Raw genomic sequence first — 16,242 nt, forward strand, 5'->3', positions numbered from 1 at the left:
TTGCTGGAAAGGTTGTCCTGTTTTCCATCGGTTAATTTCAGCTGAAAGGGGAAGCATGAAGGCTGGGGAGAATATGGCTAATTTCTGGGATGTGTTTTTAGGAACACTGCTGATGAGCCCTCTCAGGTGGGAGCAATTGAGCAGCATTTAAAGAAAGCAGAGGTAGGAGCAAGCACTCACTCAGCATTTCTCAGCTCTCCTCTGAGGTTCAAAAAGACTCACTTTAAGGCGCTGTCCCTTATTTTGCTCTGTTATATCTCATTTACTTTCTCTGCAAAAACAAATTCAGCTTCTGACCCCATGTTGTCACTGCAGAGACCTCCTTGCTTGCACCGGGTGTCTCCCATGTCAGTTGTGGGACCATCTCCCCGGTGGCCCTTTGCAGGTGACTGGCTGTCAGCTTATCCTCACCACAGCTAAACCAGGGCTCTTAATCACTTCCCATAGGCTTGCTCTTTCTTAAACACCATGGACAACAGCACAATCCTGCCTGTCACTCAGAGCCATGGGCATTACCTCTGGCTCAGACATTTGGTTCATGCCTCCAGGCTGTGTCTAACTCTCGCCACTCGTTTCTGCATAACCTCTCTAAAATACTGCCACTTTTGTCCCCCTCGTGGCTTGCACGCTTGTTCACGCTGTCATTACCCTGCACCTCAATTCCTGTTACGGCATGGCAAATTCTGGCCTTGACAAATCCAATCTCCCCCTGCTCACACGTGTGCTTTATGCTGCACAGATCATCCTGCCACCCTGCTCTGCAGCTCTCCTGCAAGTCTTTGCTATTGATCACATCGAGCATAATCTGCTTGTCTTCACTCCCAGCATCTTTCATGGCCTTTCTCCACCCAATATCATATTTCCCTTTTGTGGTTAAGATGTCAGTTACGGCCTCTGATCAGTTCACTGTGCCACTTTCTATTGCCCAGTTTTTAAACCCTCAAAGCACCCTCACGTGTTTCCCCGTGTTGTTAGGACAGCTTCATTATCCTCTTTCCAGTTTTTCTTTACAAATTCCTTTTCTCAGATGCCTGTAAAACCTTTACAGCAGTGGTGCTGTTGTGCTGAGAGCTGTGATGTCTATGCTAACTTTGGTGGTTTCCATGGACTCCCCTTGTCTGTAACATCATCTGTCGTTTTTTGGCTTGGAGACTGCCTGGTTTGAGAACCATCTGCTTGTTCTGGCTTTGCATGGTGTCTGTCGCTGTGGGATGCTGTCCCACAAAGGGAATCTACAGGCACCGTAGTAATACAAATTTTTAAAAATAAATTTCAGAAAAAGCAGCAGATAGCACCATGTGTTTCTTGTCACTGTTCTGTCATTACCCTTGTGACACCGAACGAGCACTGATCCTGCAGAAAGCTGACAGCTTTTATGTGCTTCTGGAAAAATGTGGAGGAATGGATTCTCCTCCCTATTCTGTGCCACTTGCACAGGGCCCCTTCATTGCTTCATTGTCCATTCAAATGATGGCAAAAGGATTAAAAAGGGGATGCCTGTAGTTCCACTTCTGTGTCTCCTGTCCACCCCGGTGGTGGTCAGAAATCATTGCCAGATGGTAGATAGTCTGGGGGCTTGCACCATTTGCTAGCTGGAGCCCAGTTACTAGAAGAAACAGAGCACCACCCACAGCCGATTCCACTTTTTATTCCTGCTGGGGTGTTCGCTGGAGGAACCTCCAGTTCTACCTGGCTGCCCTCTCTCCAGTCTTGCTCTGTGTGGGGCAGGATCAAATGCGAGCTGATGGGGCTTTGCAGCAGGCTCTGCAGCAGTTCTTCAGCCCACAGCCTCCTGAAGCTGCCAGCCATATGAAGCCAGTATGAACAATGGGCTTATTTTTTTTTTTTTCTAAAAGGAGTTTTGCCAATGAAAAAAAAATAAATCAGATGCCAAAAAGTCAGGCTGCAAACCCGGACTGCCGAGAACTTTTTTTTTTTCTTCTTCTGAGAAGGAAGAACTCTGGTGAAAACCAAAAAATAAAATAAAATAAAGCAGCCCTGTGTCAGGAACAAAGGTCACTGCCTCTGCTGCAGCCAAGTGTGTAGCCCAAGGGCAGTCAACATCTTGAGCCTTCCACCGTGGCTTTGGGACCTTTTACAAAAGCTGGGCACGTTTCCAGCCCTGAGCTGTAAGAGGGACAGTTGACCCATTTTGCACCTGGGGCATCTCAGCTTTATTTCAGTTTCACATAAGGCTTTGTCTAGGTTTATTTTATTTTATGGGCTTTTTTTTTTCCTTTTTTTCTGGTTATACTGTCACAGGAAATTCTCACTGTTCTATTACTTTTTTCCTGTTGGAACCAGCCTTAAAATAAAATGAATAAATAAATACATATACATACACATAAAAACATGCAGACAGGAAAGCCATTCAGATCTGGAGACGCCTTGATAACGCTGCTGATGAGGTTGCCAGAGTTTTCCTTGAGTCTGAGCTTGAACAATTCCCCACCACCTCCCCAGTGCCTGGGAACTTGAGTGGTGGAAGCTGTGGAGCTTCTAATTCTGCCTACAGGTGTTTGGTTTGAAAGGCACCGCATGCCATGTTGTAATCTCATTTCAGAAAAACCTAATTACATAAAAATACGGATGTATTACAGTCACAGTTCCTGAACATCTGAAGTACCCATCAGTTTAAGAAAAGCGGAGAATAAACCTCTCTAAAGGAGAGCCTCCCATTTGTCTTTCTTAATATTTTCCAGTATCAGTAATTTAAATTCTAAAAAAAGGGCATTGCAAATTCCAATGTTTGTTCTAAGCCATCTCTTTACAGCAGGAGCGGTGTGTTTAAAAAGCAAACAAGGTAGGAGTGCGTAAACTGTTCCGATTCTGCTGCTCTGCATATCCAAATACTCCTACTGGTGATTACTCATTGTACGTTGTGTTCTGTCATTTAGTGTTCAGCGCCATTTTCTTCAAGTACTCCAAATTGTCGAAAACATGCCTGGGGTGCAACGCAGTAGCTAGACCTGGTCAGCTTTGTCAGAACAAATCGGGTAGTTGCTGACCCTGCTCTCTTGAGTCATTAACTTGGTATCTGTAAATGCCAGGATATTTTGAATAAACTGGATGAAAAATTTATTTTGAAACAGGTTAGCCAGCTTTGACATAGGCTGTTCTCTGTCTGGTAGTAATGATAACAATAAACTAGCTGTGGAATTCATCTGGTCGCAGCCCAGCAAAACATCGAATCCCATGCTTGCACAGTTAAGTGTATGCTTCAGCTCGTCTCTCTTTCACTGTTTGATTCCAGCACGTGCTGCTGCCGATGTTTAGTTGAGGTGTGCTGCTACTTCTGCTTTGGACTGGACTTGGATTTAGCAAATGCTTTGGATTTAGCAAATGCTGGAGAATTGCTAATACATCGATCGGTCAGTACCATTCTGAGGGTTGCAACAACAGCTATGTGGGGTTAGCCTGTTCATTTGCTACGTATTTTGCAAGCTTGTTTGTCTTTCCCTGCCAGTGTTTAACCCCTTTTGCATGGTGCTGTGTCAGGGGGAGCAGACCCCCAGCTGTGGGGGGGTCTGGTGGCCTTGAAGGGAGAGCCCAGAGGTGGCTTTGTGGTCTTGCCTGGTAATGCTGTTGTGAAGCTTTCAGGTAATGCTTTGGGGTTCTTTTAAAGCCTGAACTCTTGTAACTTCGCTCTTTCTTTGGACTCTCAATATAAATAAAAAATCAAACCCAGCACATTTTGTCCTTATACAGATGCAAACCCACACGTGTCTAGCCTTTGTAGTGTGGTGGATGAGAACTTGAAATGTGATGTGGTTGTTATGGCCTGGGCTCCAAAATCCAAAGACAAATAAGTACCCTACACTCAGTATTATTTCATGACTTTCAAGCCAATTTTAAGCCTTTTTGAGGCCTGACTAACAGGTTTTGAGCACTGGGTGTTGGCAATTCCTTGAGCTCCTGAACCCTAGCTTACGGGGAATCAGCTATTTATTACACTTTTAGGGAATTCATCCTTCTTTGCTGCACCGAGACTTGTAGCAACACCCCGTGAGAGAGGGTCTGAGCTTTAAAGACCAGACCATCTGAAATTATTGCCAGTGGGACTTTTGCAAAATATTGCAGCGACTACAACTGCGACAAGTTTTGTAATCTCAACATATTTTGCAGCATTCGCCTTATTTGCAGAGCCCTAATGCAGCATGCAGCTCCTTGTGTGCATGAGTAAATCATACTTTCAAGCTTTGGGCTTCCAGGGAACCTCCTGGGGCTGCCACAGCGTCAGTACAGCAGGGATGGCATGGCACAGAATGGCATGCCACATGAGGAGAGATGTGAAAGCACCGGCAAGCGAGAGGAGCATGACTTCCCAGCGGGCCCCTGACAGCATCAACTTTCCGCCTGGATTCAGTGGGTTATTATTAAATGCCTACAAAATCAATGAGAATCCTGCCATTGTCTCAGCTGGTCTTTGCACTGGGGGCTCTTAGCAGGGAACGTGCAATTCTTCTTTTGTTCCCCATTCCCGTAATGCTTTGTTTGTGTTTTTTTTTTGTTGTTGTTGTTTGTTTTGTTTTCTCTTTTTTAAAAAAAAAAGAAACTGAAATGTGGTGATGTTAGTTGCTGGTTTTACCCTGAATGGCAGGGGTGGAAGGGGTGGTTAGCCAAGATTAAAGTCCTAGGCTTTCCAATTCCTCTGTGTAAGTTATGGCCGTACGTCAGTAGCAGTAAGCAACGCAAAACGCACTAGCTAGACCGGTGTTCTGTTCATTTGCCTGGGGCCCCAACTGAAATTTAATAAGCAAATGTAAGTTTTTAGTGCTTTGCAATGGGAACTTTACGGTAACCACTTTCTGCAGCCCCTTTTTAAACGATGTGTCACGTGTATACATGTATGTTTTGTGCAGTACACCTTAAATGCCGAATCCAGTCTGCTGCTGTGTTGGCAGTCCTACCCCTTCCCTGGGTAGGAGGCAGCAGCACAGTGCTGTGCCTGGTTGTGGCAGCGGGATGGCAGACCAGGCTGCACGAAGCCTTGGCCTTCTGCTACAGGTTGGAGCTAAGTGAATCTTCAGATCAGGGAGAAAGCTGGTGCTGAATAGTTATGGCTGGGGCTATCTTCCTGCAGCTCCCATTTACATGGCTTCTGATGCTGATGGATAAGGCACGTAGGGGAATCTCTACTGGAAATTTTTAAAAAACGTGTTCAGGGCTTAAAACCATATTGGAGAGGAGATCCTGGCTTTAGGTGTGGGACAAAAAAAGGCAAGACATCTTCCAGTGTTGTTTGTTCTTACTCTTTAGCTTTCAAAATACAGAATTCTATGGAATTCACTGATTTTATTATTATTCCCCACCCTCCCACTGCCCCTCCCCACCTCACCCCAAAACACATCTTGGAGTTGTCCATCAGAGTGTGTTTGAGTCGCCAGTGAGGATGCAGAACCCTCTTATGGGAAATCAGAAAAAAGATCCTAATTTCAAATACCCAGTGCCTCTGTTCTGTGTGCAGCAGTAGCTGAGGGATGCGTGCTCCCTTCTCTGTTTGTTGCCGGCTTGTGGTTTGCGCTATCTGATATTCAGTTTCTTCATTACGATGGTTCATGGAGACTTGTCGTAAGCTGTTCCTCATCTCTCTCCAAGCATGAAAATCTAGTCTTGAGGGTTGTGTTTAAAATCAGATCCTATCAGCAGCTGTTGGCAGGAGTGCTCTCAGATGGCAAAGGGAGATTTTCTCTTTCCCCAGCTCTTTACCGCCCTTTCCCATTAGTACTGGCTAATATAGAGCTTTTGTCTGGGATTTTCTGCATTTTAGTCAATACCACCAGCATCTATTGCTCATCCTTAGGAGATGAGGACACTGAACAACTCTCAGTAATTGCTTAGCATCTTAAACACAATCCTAATGTTATACCTGGGAGTAGACCCTTAAAAAACAGTTGTGATTCTTATGCTCCTTGCGTACCTTTTGTATGCTTTTCCTGGCTTCGGACCCCGGATGAGTCTCTTACTCTGCATATTCAGGCCCAGGTACTGAGGACAAAAATTTCATCTACTCTTTCAAAGACTGGGTCTCCATATTGTTAAAGTCTTTGGATTTTGGCCTGTGAAAGATCTTACATGATAATAAGCCACTGCTGATTCCTTCTCCTCCCGCTTGTATTTATTTCTGTTTGCTCCTTTCTCTTTTGCAGATGGCAGATAAATCTTGTCAGTGCTTTCTGGGCTTTGCAGCCTTTTCTCAATCATCTTTCCTGTAGTATCTCCAGCAATGTGCAAATCTGATGGTTTGCTATTTTTGCTAAGTATATTTCTGTTCTAGGCTAATTCTTGTGCTCTTTTGCTGGGTGAGATGTCTAGTACTCAAAATTTCTAGTACTCAAAAAATAAACTAACCGCAGCTCATGAAAAAAAAAAAAAGGAAAAGAAAAAAAACAACAAACTTTTTCATCTCTGTTGTAAGAGTTTGATGTGAGTTCCTTGCTGAGTTTGAAGGAATGACCGATAGGTCCCCGAGAAGCCTCTGGTGCTGTGTCTGCTGGATCAACGGGAATCGTATCGCAGGTGAGCAGAACAATACTACACAAGCCCTTAAAGAGGAGCGAGCACAGATGACATTTTTATTCATTCTCAGCCAGATTGCTCGGTATTGTGTCCTTTCTGTGAAAAATGACACTCTGGCAACAGGCCACTGACTGCAAAACAACTTGGCATGAGTCTCCTGTTTGTCTCAGCCAGAGCTGAGCATCACCAGAGATGCCAGACTGCTAGCCATGGGCAGAGAGTGTTAAAGCACCATCTTTCTTTAATCAGCACCTCTCTGCCATTTGTGGTGGAAAATACTCGAAGGAGAAGGGAAGTTCCTGACTGTTTAGATCCTGGGTGGCACCAGCAATAGCACTTTGCCCTTCCTTTGGTTAAGCTCTCTCAGCTGAGACTAGCTGGTAAGCTTGGGGCAGTCTAGCTAACCCTAAACATAAATTATTATTCAAAGCTTCTGATTCTCTAATTTCCTTTTTATTTTCTTGCATCTTAAGGGGAGTTTTTGAAAGCCTCCCAGTGATTAGGAAGACAAAGCTGATTGACTTCCAGCTGCATCTGAGCCACCGTAGTAACTGCAGTGGGTACCAACATAGCCAAAATCTCATGGGTTTCCCTGGGACATTTCAGAGGGAATCTCCACAGTTTGTAACTGGAGGCTTTCATGAGATGACTGGGTACTCTGTGGACAAGGTGGCAGGCTGAACTATGGGTTGTATCGTAGCTGGGGTCTTGGTGTGAAAACCAGTGCAGGCACAGGGGATTTTCACCATTATCCAGTAATCTATATCATAAATAATCTTTCCAAGCTCCCTGTTGGATCCTTCTATGAAAAAAATAGTTTAAATGGTGGGACTGGAGGAAGTTGTTCTTTGAAGGGGAAAAATCAGTTTAACTATTAATTTTGTAGAATGGGTAGATATTATGCAAGTTAAATAGTTTTTGTTCCATCCAAGCAGTGGCACAATAAGATCTACAACAGTAGATCGCTGTGCAGAAGGAGGCACCGGGCTGAAAAATCTGGATTTCTGTTCTGCCCGTTGGAACCAGGTGCTCCCTGTGCCTGCCACTACGGAGTGGGTATTTCCCTGACTAAATAATTGTGCTTTTCTGAACTAAGGGCAGTGTCTTTGCTTTCAGCTTTGATGCAGTGTGACATGTACAGTAGGACCTGTCATAATTCATGAAGTCAGTTCTGTTTCAATGTTAATAAGTCCTTAATCAAGTCATTTGTTTCCTCCAGGATGTCACATTTAGCACTGGATTGTGAAATGCTCGAAAACTGGAGTCATAGGAGCATTATTTAATGCTAAGTGTTATCCACATCATATCTGAAGCTTGAACATGCCAGGAAAACATCCTTCACATTCTGCAACTAATCTATCTGGGCTTTCAGGATCAATCGTGAATTGGCTGGGTATGTACACTGTTTCTCTCTGTTTATGTGTGGCATGATGTTATATGCCATATTCAGTAACTTGTTCTCACATTGCTTATCTGTTACCTATTTTCTGTGGCTGGTGCTTTTGCTTTATATAATACTATGCAGCGTTGTACCAATCACTTTAAACCAAGATTGGCACTTTAAATACAACAGAAAATAATTGAAATTTAAAACCAGTAGTCCTCGTTCTAGTCTATTTGTGCTACGTATGGAGAAAGAAGAGGTTCAAGCCAAGCAGCTGCTGGTGGGATTAAGTGGGAAGCTATCCAGAGAGACCAGGTTTTATGATTATCATCTCCTGTTCTTGATGTTGTCTTCAAGAGGAACAGAATTAAGGGCTAAAATTGTATCTTTACTATCTAATTCCCGTAAGTCTTTTGTATTCGCAAAGAAGAATAGGAAGCCATAGTGAACTCATGGCAAATATTTTCCCAATGTTTTTTCCTTCTCTGTTTAAATTACATTCAATGTTATGCCACTTTTTCTTATAAACTTGTTTCTGTCTCTGCAAACAGATACGTTACATACTGTCAGAAATGATTTGAAAAAAAGGCAAAAAAATTGACCTTACCTGAACACTGTATGTATGACATATGTTGCTATATAGCAATGTCATTAAGTCCAAAGTTTCTGCAGAGTGAAACATAGAAAAGTTTTTTTATTTAATTTAATTAATTTATTTATTTATTTTCCCCCCTCAGGGAACTGTTTACATTCATATTGTAAATCTGTGTTACTGTTGTGTCCTTCTTGTGAACCAGACCCCTTGTGGTAGGTGCTGTGTAGACACAGAAGAAGAAGTCCTGGTTGCATCTGTGAGGACAATGTTTTGCTTTCATTTTTTTCATAGCTTCTGTCCTGAAATAGTAAAGAAAGGTGGAAAAAATGAATCATAAAATAGTCCAGATGTTATTTAGTGTTTACACCAGTTCTGTCAAAGGTAAGTTAAACCCTTCTTAGTTACAACCATATCATCAGAAATGCTAAATGTTTTGAGGATTCATGTTTTCTGCAAAAATGTTGTTTTCTCCTAAAAGTTATTTTTCACTATGAAATGCTTTCTTTGAATTTAGTCCAAGTCATAATGAGTACTGGAGCAATTAAAGTATCAGCCACTATAAGGAGTCTTGGGAGTGTAAGAGACAGATAGGATCAGGGCTTAAGCTACTGAAATACCTTTTATGAGAATAAAGGGTTCACAAACCTCAGTTTCAAACAAAATAGTTCACATATGCTAAGCTGCAAATACTAAACATCTCCTGCCCTCTCTGACTAAACAAACAAAAACCTATTAAATATTCAAACTTTATATCTGCAGGAAGAAAGAAAACAGATTATTTCTATTTTTAAATTTTTGGCAGGTGCTCATATATTTATGATAATAGGATCATAAAATGACATCGATAAGTTAGTGGGAAAGGTGCTGTGGGAATTTAGAGTCTGACTTTGTAAACTGTTACATTTATTAAATCTTAAACTCCAAATTCTAGCCAGGTTGTTTGTTCATTCACATGTGTCATGGTGTAGATATTGTGGGCTTTTAAGTCAAAGTGTTCGTGTCTAGGACTGGATTGTGTCTTCATATTCTGCAATCAATTAAGTTGTTTTCATTTAATTCTTGTAAACATTACCCTTTAAAAAAAAAAAGAACAGAAAAAAAGAAAAAGCCTTTTAAATATTTTTCATTAACACATACTATTAAGTGGGTAAGCGCCCTAAGTATATTTTAATTTAATTTAGATTTAACAGCAACATTTTTCCCATGCTAATTAAATGCCAGTTTGTTATTAAGAAAATATTTATTGAAGTTGAACTCAGTGATAGATACATATCTATCACATCACTGTTAAACCTCATTAAATAGTGTTTTAATTGCAATTTGTTTTTAATTACTGTTCATTAAGCATATTATTAAATCTAAATTGCATACTTATGAAAGACGAGTTTGCCAATATAAGTGGCTGAGGCTCTTAACTACTGCCTTACTTTTGGGTTCCCATAATTTGAGGTGTGTAGGGTGAAAGTTTGATCTATTCACATTACTGCTAACAATGTGCCCTGCCTGCCTGCCTGCCTGCCTGTGTCTCCCTTCTTTATTAAATAGAATCAGGAGCATCTGAGCCAGTCAACAGATGTAAAAGGAAAATAAAGCATGAAAAACGGTGACAAAACATCTCGTTGGGCAAGCAAGCAGGGGGCCAGTGAGGAGGAAGCTGAAGCAAAGAGGGAACCCAGGCAGGGAGAACAGAAGTTAAACAGGACATTGAAAGCAATTATCTAAATTAAAAGGAGTAGGGGATGGAGATTGCGTGCCTGAACGATGCAGAGAGATGCAAGTAATGGTTTGCAGAGCTTTTTCTCTTTGGCTTATCGTGGCAAGCCTCGCTGAGGTCAGTCTCTGTTACCAACCGATGACAGCCTGCTGGCTTTGCAGCAGTGAATTGATGGTCTCAGGCCGCATGGTGCTCAGCCGCTGGCGTGGGCAGGCCCGGGCGTCGGGACAGTAGTGAGCTTTTTGGTGGTTGTGCAATGTCAGCTCACAAGCTGCTACAAAAAAAGACCAGTGACTTTCAATATTTAGTAGTGTGTGACCTGCTACGTCTTTTCTAGAGGCAGTGTTGCTCTAGAAATCGCACTCAAACGAACAACCGAAATTATAGGATTCATGAACTTGCTTTTCTTAGTCACATTTGCTTTATTTCTTAGTAGTCCATAAGCTTAATGCAGGCTGAAAAACTCTGAAATAGAAGAGGTGTTTGTTTTTTTTTTTAAATCTTCAAGAGAGTTTTTTGGAGCCTTTTATCTACGAATTCATCTAGGAAAGATGCTCTCTCTTTGCCTGCGAGGAGGAAAGGATGGTAAGAAGGGTGTGAGGGTGCTCTTCTGATGGAGACAAGCTCAGCACGTAGAACCAGTTAGCAGACTGGAGAGCCATTCCCAAGGCAGATGGAGAGGGGGTAACAGACAAAAGGTATAGTCCGTCATGGGAAGTAATGTTGGCATCCACCAGGTATGTAAGGACCAAGAAATGGTCTCTGGTAGTCTGACCATGTCAGAGCACTAGGGGAGGAATTAATGGGACTGGGGGCTGCTGGGCAATGCTGTAAGGCAATTGTATGTTGGAAATGGCTGAGGGAGACTGAGCAATGGCAGACTTTGCTGTGGGTTGGACAAGAAAATGCAGTAAGGCTCTGTACATTGACACTCTTTGGCTCTGATTCTCCTTGCATTGAGAATGATTTCGTGCCAGGTTATCTCCATTGACTCCAGTGGATTTTCTCCAATTCACAGTGCAGTTTAAATCAGATGCAGGACCTCTTTTCTCCTCTTTCCATTTCATGAATCTCTTTCAAAACCTTCTGTACCAGATGTTACAATTGTAAACAAATCATCCTGGCAAAGCGAAGTATCTTCTCATATGTTAATGTCTGTGTCACAGTAGGCGAGGTCCTAGCATCAGTGCCTCTATCTGCCTCTGGATCTTCTGCTCATAAAACATTAGTTATACAACATTTTTTTTGGCAGATGGATATCTTCCATGAAGAAGCCATTTCCATTCCAATACAACGGTGCTTTTATATGGACTGTTTCAGTCCATGTTGCGCAACCCTTTTGCACAATGATTCATTATGCTATCTAGCTTCTTAATATGCTGAATCACTGCATGATCCTTTGCCAGCTTCTTTGTATGCCAACAATAACTTGCTCGTGTTTCAAAGATATAGAGGGCTGCAGAAATCACTGCAGCACAGAGAGCCTTAACATTTGGCTGAAGGAAGTTCTCAGCAGGCTTTAAACTCCTCCACATGGTTGGGGAAGTTATCTTTCAGCTCCTGCTCTCTCTGGATGGCTGTAGGAAATTGCATATGGCTTCCACTTGTCGTTAGAAAGCTGGAGAAGGCCCAAATCCCTGCTCCCTCTACACTGGCAGCAATCAGCCACTTTCACACTGTGGTCCCTTAACTAAGAGAAAGTAAATCAGGCCACGGGGGACCATCTGCATTCAAAGGCTTAGCCTAGTGGAAGCATGGAACCATGGAAAAGACTTAAGAAATGTCCCCATAGCCACATAAGGTGGCCAACGTGGGACTTCCTGACATGTGCTGCCAAAGCCTCCCCTCCATCTCCAGCGTGGCAGTGTGAGGAGGAGGCTAAATTAAACCTTTTCCTGCCGCAGTAGCTGCCATAGTATAACTTTCTTTCATGGCTCTTGGGTATACTGGGTACTGCGTTGGAGTACAACTGCTTATTTTTCATAACTCAGGGGCCTGGTAATGATTTCTGAGTTCTGTTTTAAAAATGAGTTTACTTTATGTCAGTGATGCACAGGACTGGATTGTTGAAGAGGCAGATGATGCTTTCCCTTGGCCATTCTGGAGTTTCTTCTGGTTTGTTGTTGAGAGTTTTTAATTGCAAGTATTTATCTCATCACAAAGAATTCAGAATTGACTGAATATATTCATAGCTATTCTTTAAAAAAAAAAAAAAAAAAGGCAAGATTTTGGTCCGAAAGGAGTATATTACACTGCTTAAAAACAGGGTTTTTAGAAGGGAATACTCTGTAATTTTTCAATGTATTCTTCTTTCAATACTGTATTGTATTTCCCAACACACATCAGTTAGGTAGCATGGCACAATACTATGTACGTTACGTACTTTGGACAAGCATTTGAAAATACGTTGTTTCTCCTATAAGCAGATTAACTTTGACTCCTAATGGAAAATTCTTGGTTTTGAAGGAGGTGTCCTCAAAGACCTTAGGGATGCATTTGCATGTCTGATTTTTAAATGTAATTATGCTAGCAATTTCATATACAAAAGTATCCGCTACTTTTAGGTATCATTACCTGACTGGAACTTGTATGAGACAGGCAACTTTAATGCCTTTCCCCCCTGCTCTGTGCTTATTGCATGCTCAGACTCTATGAGAATCTGTCCATGTGCAGTTAGGCTTTGATGTGAGATATAATAAATATCAGATTTTAAAGAGAAGCATGTACGTGTTTGTCTGACGTGTATTTATAGAAAAGGTCAAGGGACTTACTGTAAGTGTTTTTATTCAGGGTCCTGGGTATGTGAAACATTCTTCATATGGATGCTATAGTTACCATAATATTTATATCTCTGCTTTAGTGATGCCTTTATGTACGTCTAGTTTGTCTCAGCCCTACTTAAGGAGCGTCCTGCATTATTTTTCAGTGTTCTTATGTATTTATTAGTTCATGTCTTCATTCCTATTGCTACCAGCTGTGTTTCACCTTCTCGTCTCCCCCCCTTCTCCTGTGCCCAAATGGTTTTACAGGGCTGCCCTGCCGCAGAAATGGGTCAGACAAGTTACAGGAACTGTGGATTGGTTGGATGGGGATCCACCTAGCAACACCACCACACTAATGCCGGATTGGGAAATTTGCCCTACAGGAGTTTGTCTTGATTAAAGGCTTCAGTCTGTCTTTGCAACACAAACATAGGAGCCCCCATGCTGCTCTCTGAAATTTACAGCGTATTTTCTTTTAACTCAAGCATATTGAAGCAGAACAGAAGAAAGGATCAAAGGTACCGTAATGTTTCTATAAACAAGTACTACTTAGTTTGTTTTTTTTTATCTTGGGTTTATTTTTTTCCAAACAAATCTTCTAGGCACATTAGGCTCAGATTTCATTTTATTGCCAAATCACCAGCTGGCAACAAAATCACATATGTCTGTGTAAATAAAGTAGATGAGAAGCTGAACAGGAGATTGGGAGATGATTCAAGCAGTCATATTGGCATCTACACCTTAAAATTTGCCTGGTGTATCTGTCTATTCAGCAATGTCCTATACAGACCCCTTTTCTGCACGAAATACAAAATTACCCCAAGCTGAGATTTTAGTTTGTGGTTTTCCTCCCTTTTAGTGAATTTACAGGAAAACAGATAATTCTCTAGGACTATAACCCAAAACTTCATTTTTTGTTTGCTCATCAAGCAATGACTAATCCACTCCCTGTTACTCAAATATAGGTGTAACTCTTGTGATGACTGATATTATAAAGAAGAATTTTCACTTTGAGGGACAGATCATCCTTCCTTTGAAGGTAGTGCAATTTTGCAATTGGCTTGAGGGCTCTATTACTGTCTTTTTTGTATGTTTGGATCCACTTGTCAATGCAACATCCAAATTGATTAATTTATCTTTGAGGCCAGAGTTGCTATCCCTTCTCCATTTTTAGATAGGTAATGGCAGAGTCACCTCAGTCTGTAACCTTAAATTATGTTTCTCCATGGCAACATATAATTCCCAGGGGAAAAGCAACAACAACAAGCTGTTCCTTTTTTTTTTTTTATGCAGACGGATCAGGAAGTTAGTAATTATCATCTTGCTTCAAAAAGCCAATGAGCTAGAACATCTTTTCAGACATGGATGATCTTGAGACACAATTTTTCCCATACAGTCATGAAAGATGGGTTAATTTTGGCTACTTTGTGCTCCTTTTGCATTCTTGGTGAAATAAAATCTGAGTTTCAGATAACTGCTTAAGAATAGGGTATTTGGTTTTATTTGTCTGTTCAAATATCTCTAATCCAACGGAGATGTTGCTTAATAGAGCTGGATGGTATGTTTCCCTGTCAGAGCAGTGGCACAGAAATACCACAAACAGCTATCAAGGATCTGTTTGCAGGAGCAGTTTTGCCCTTGGTCAATAAACTCTAAAAGAGCCTAATTAATGAGTGGGAAAAGAGCTCTGTTATCTGTGAGGTGGAGGACAGAAATGAAGGGGGTTAAGCAGTAAATATGCTTTGTTTCTTGCTATTTTTTTATATATATATATTTAATCCTAACCTCTTCCTTTACATCCTCCTCTTAGGAAATTTCAACCCCAACTGAACTGGAGCTCTTGTCCCTACTGAAAGTTAGTTTTTTCTGTCAAGAGATCCAGTTCTTCTCTTTCCTCCCTGCATTTGTTTCCCTTTAGCTCCTAAAGGCAACCTGAACTGTAAATTGGGGGTAAGGTGTTTCAGTTTGGAAAATAGCAGTGCATACTCACTAGCTGACTTTTTTTCCCAAATTGGACAGAACACAGAATACTTCCTACCCCACTCAAAATCATCTGCATGGAAAGATAAAATGGGAGTTAACAAGGGTCAGGTTTATGACAGGGAAAGAAGGCTGCTAATGACCATTATCTATGCCACAGGTTTAACTTCATTACTTTTGCATTAAGTTCTTAATGCCCAAAGCAATAAGCAAACTGAGTCCTGTTGAACTGTAGTAACCTAATCTCTCCAAACGAAATAGAGGGGAAAGCAGAGTCATTTGACATGGCCTTTATTTCATCTTGTTTTCCCATCCCCCATGTGCATATTAGACATGTAGTGAGTTTCCTTTCCTTCTCACAGCCTTTTTCTTTACTTTTTTTTTTTTCTTTCCTTCTCTCCCGAGATTTTTCTGGCTGTCCAAAGCTGTATTTGAAGCAGGATTTACTTTGATCAGAGTGTTTAGGCCTCCTATAACAGTGGATGCAGGGTTTGTCACATACAGATATCTATCTTCATTTTTTTTTTGAAGTTCAGAGTTAGAAAAAATGTGTCCGGAATCAAAAACTTCTGAATTGGAGAGTTAAGGCAAATCGAGCTGGCCATGACATTGTGGGTCCCAGTAAGTCAGAGCTCAGACATAGGAGAACACACTTGCTGGGTGTTTTGCAGTGTTGTGCCCATTCTCCAGTTTTGCTGACATTTATGGTTCTGAACATGCCCTGCTAGATGTGCAAGCAGTTTAGGTTTGGTGAGCAAAGAACAAACACCAGTAGAGAATTAAATGTAACTCATGATTTAGAATGAGATCAGCATTTCCATTGTTTCAGCTCTTTTCCTACTCACCCTCAACTTTGTCAACTAAAAAATAATGAAATACTCTCTTTTGGTGTGACCTGCAGACTTTTGTTCTGTAGCTGGAAAAGGAAAAGCCATTGAGTAAGAAGAGGGAACACAAACAGATTTCCCAATCTGTGCCGTTTCTAGACCAACAGGCTCAGCTTTTGACAAAGGATTAAAAACTACAGCACATCTTTTTTGGGGTTCCCCAACAGAAAGAGGGAAAGAGCCAGTGCTGGCAGGTGACTGGGAAAACTGTCCAATGGGCAAGAAATATATTGCTGCTTGTAGAAAAAGGATCCCAAAGTGATAGCTGCTTGAGAACTATGATAGATTAGATAGATATAAGAAAATAATATAAACTATGGAGAGTTAAGCAATGGATGTGAAAACCTGTGAAAAAAACTATCAGCAATGTAATATATTACCATAATCCAATATTATAAGGT

At 41.4% G+C, this 16,242-nt stretch overlaps 1 protein-coding gene across 11 annotated transcripts in view; it reads left to right on the top strand.

Annotated features, from left to right (window-relative positions):
• Positions 1-16,242, top strand: part of LOC106043489 (uncharacterized) — a 138,793-nt gene that overhangs the window by 16,387 nt on the left and 106,164 nt on the right. For 10 of the 11 annotated variants that reach the window (XM_066978089.1, XM_066978088.1, XM_066978091.1 and 7 more), the window contains one exon: positions 7,739-7,912. The gene's annotated coding sequence lies outside the window, so the exon portion shown is untranslated. Of the gene's footprint in view, positions 1-7,738; positions 7,913-8,789; positions 8,880-16,242 lie in introns of those variants that run through there. The other variant, XM_066978098.1, reaches the window with a different exon arrangement.

The sequence above is a fragment of the Anser cygnoides genome, chromosome 16 (assembly GCF_040182565.1).
Source record: "Anser cygnoides isolate HZ-2024a breed goose chromosome 16, Taihu_goose_T2T_genome, whole genome shotgun sequence".
Classification (NCBI taxonomy): domain Eukaryota; kingdom Metazoa; phylum Chordata; class Aves; order Anseriformes; family Anatidae; genus Anser; species Anser cygnoides.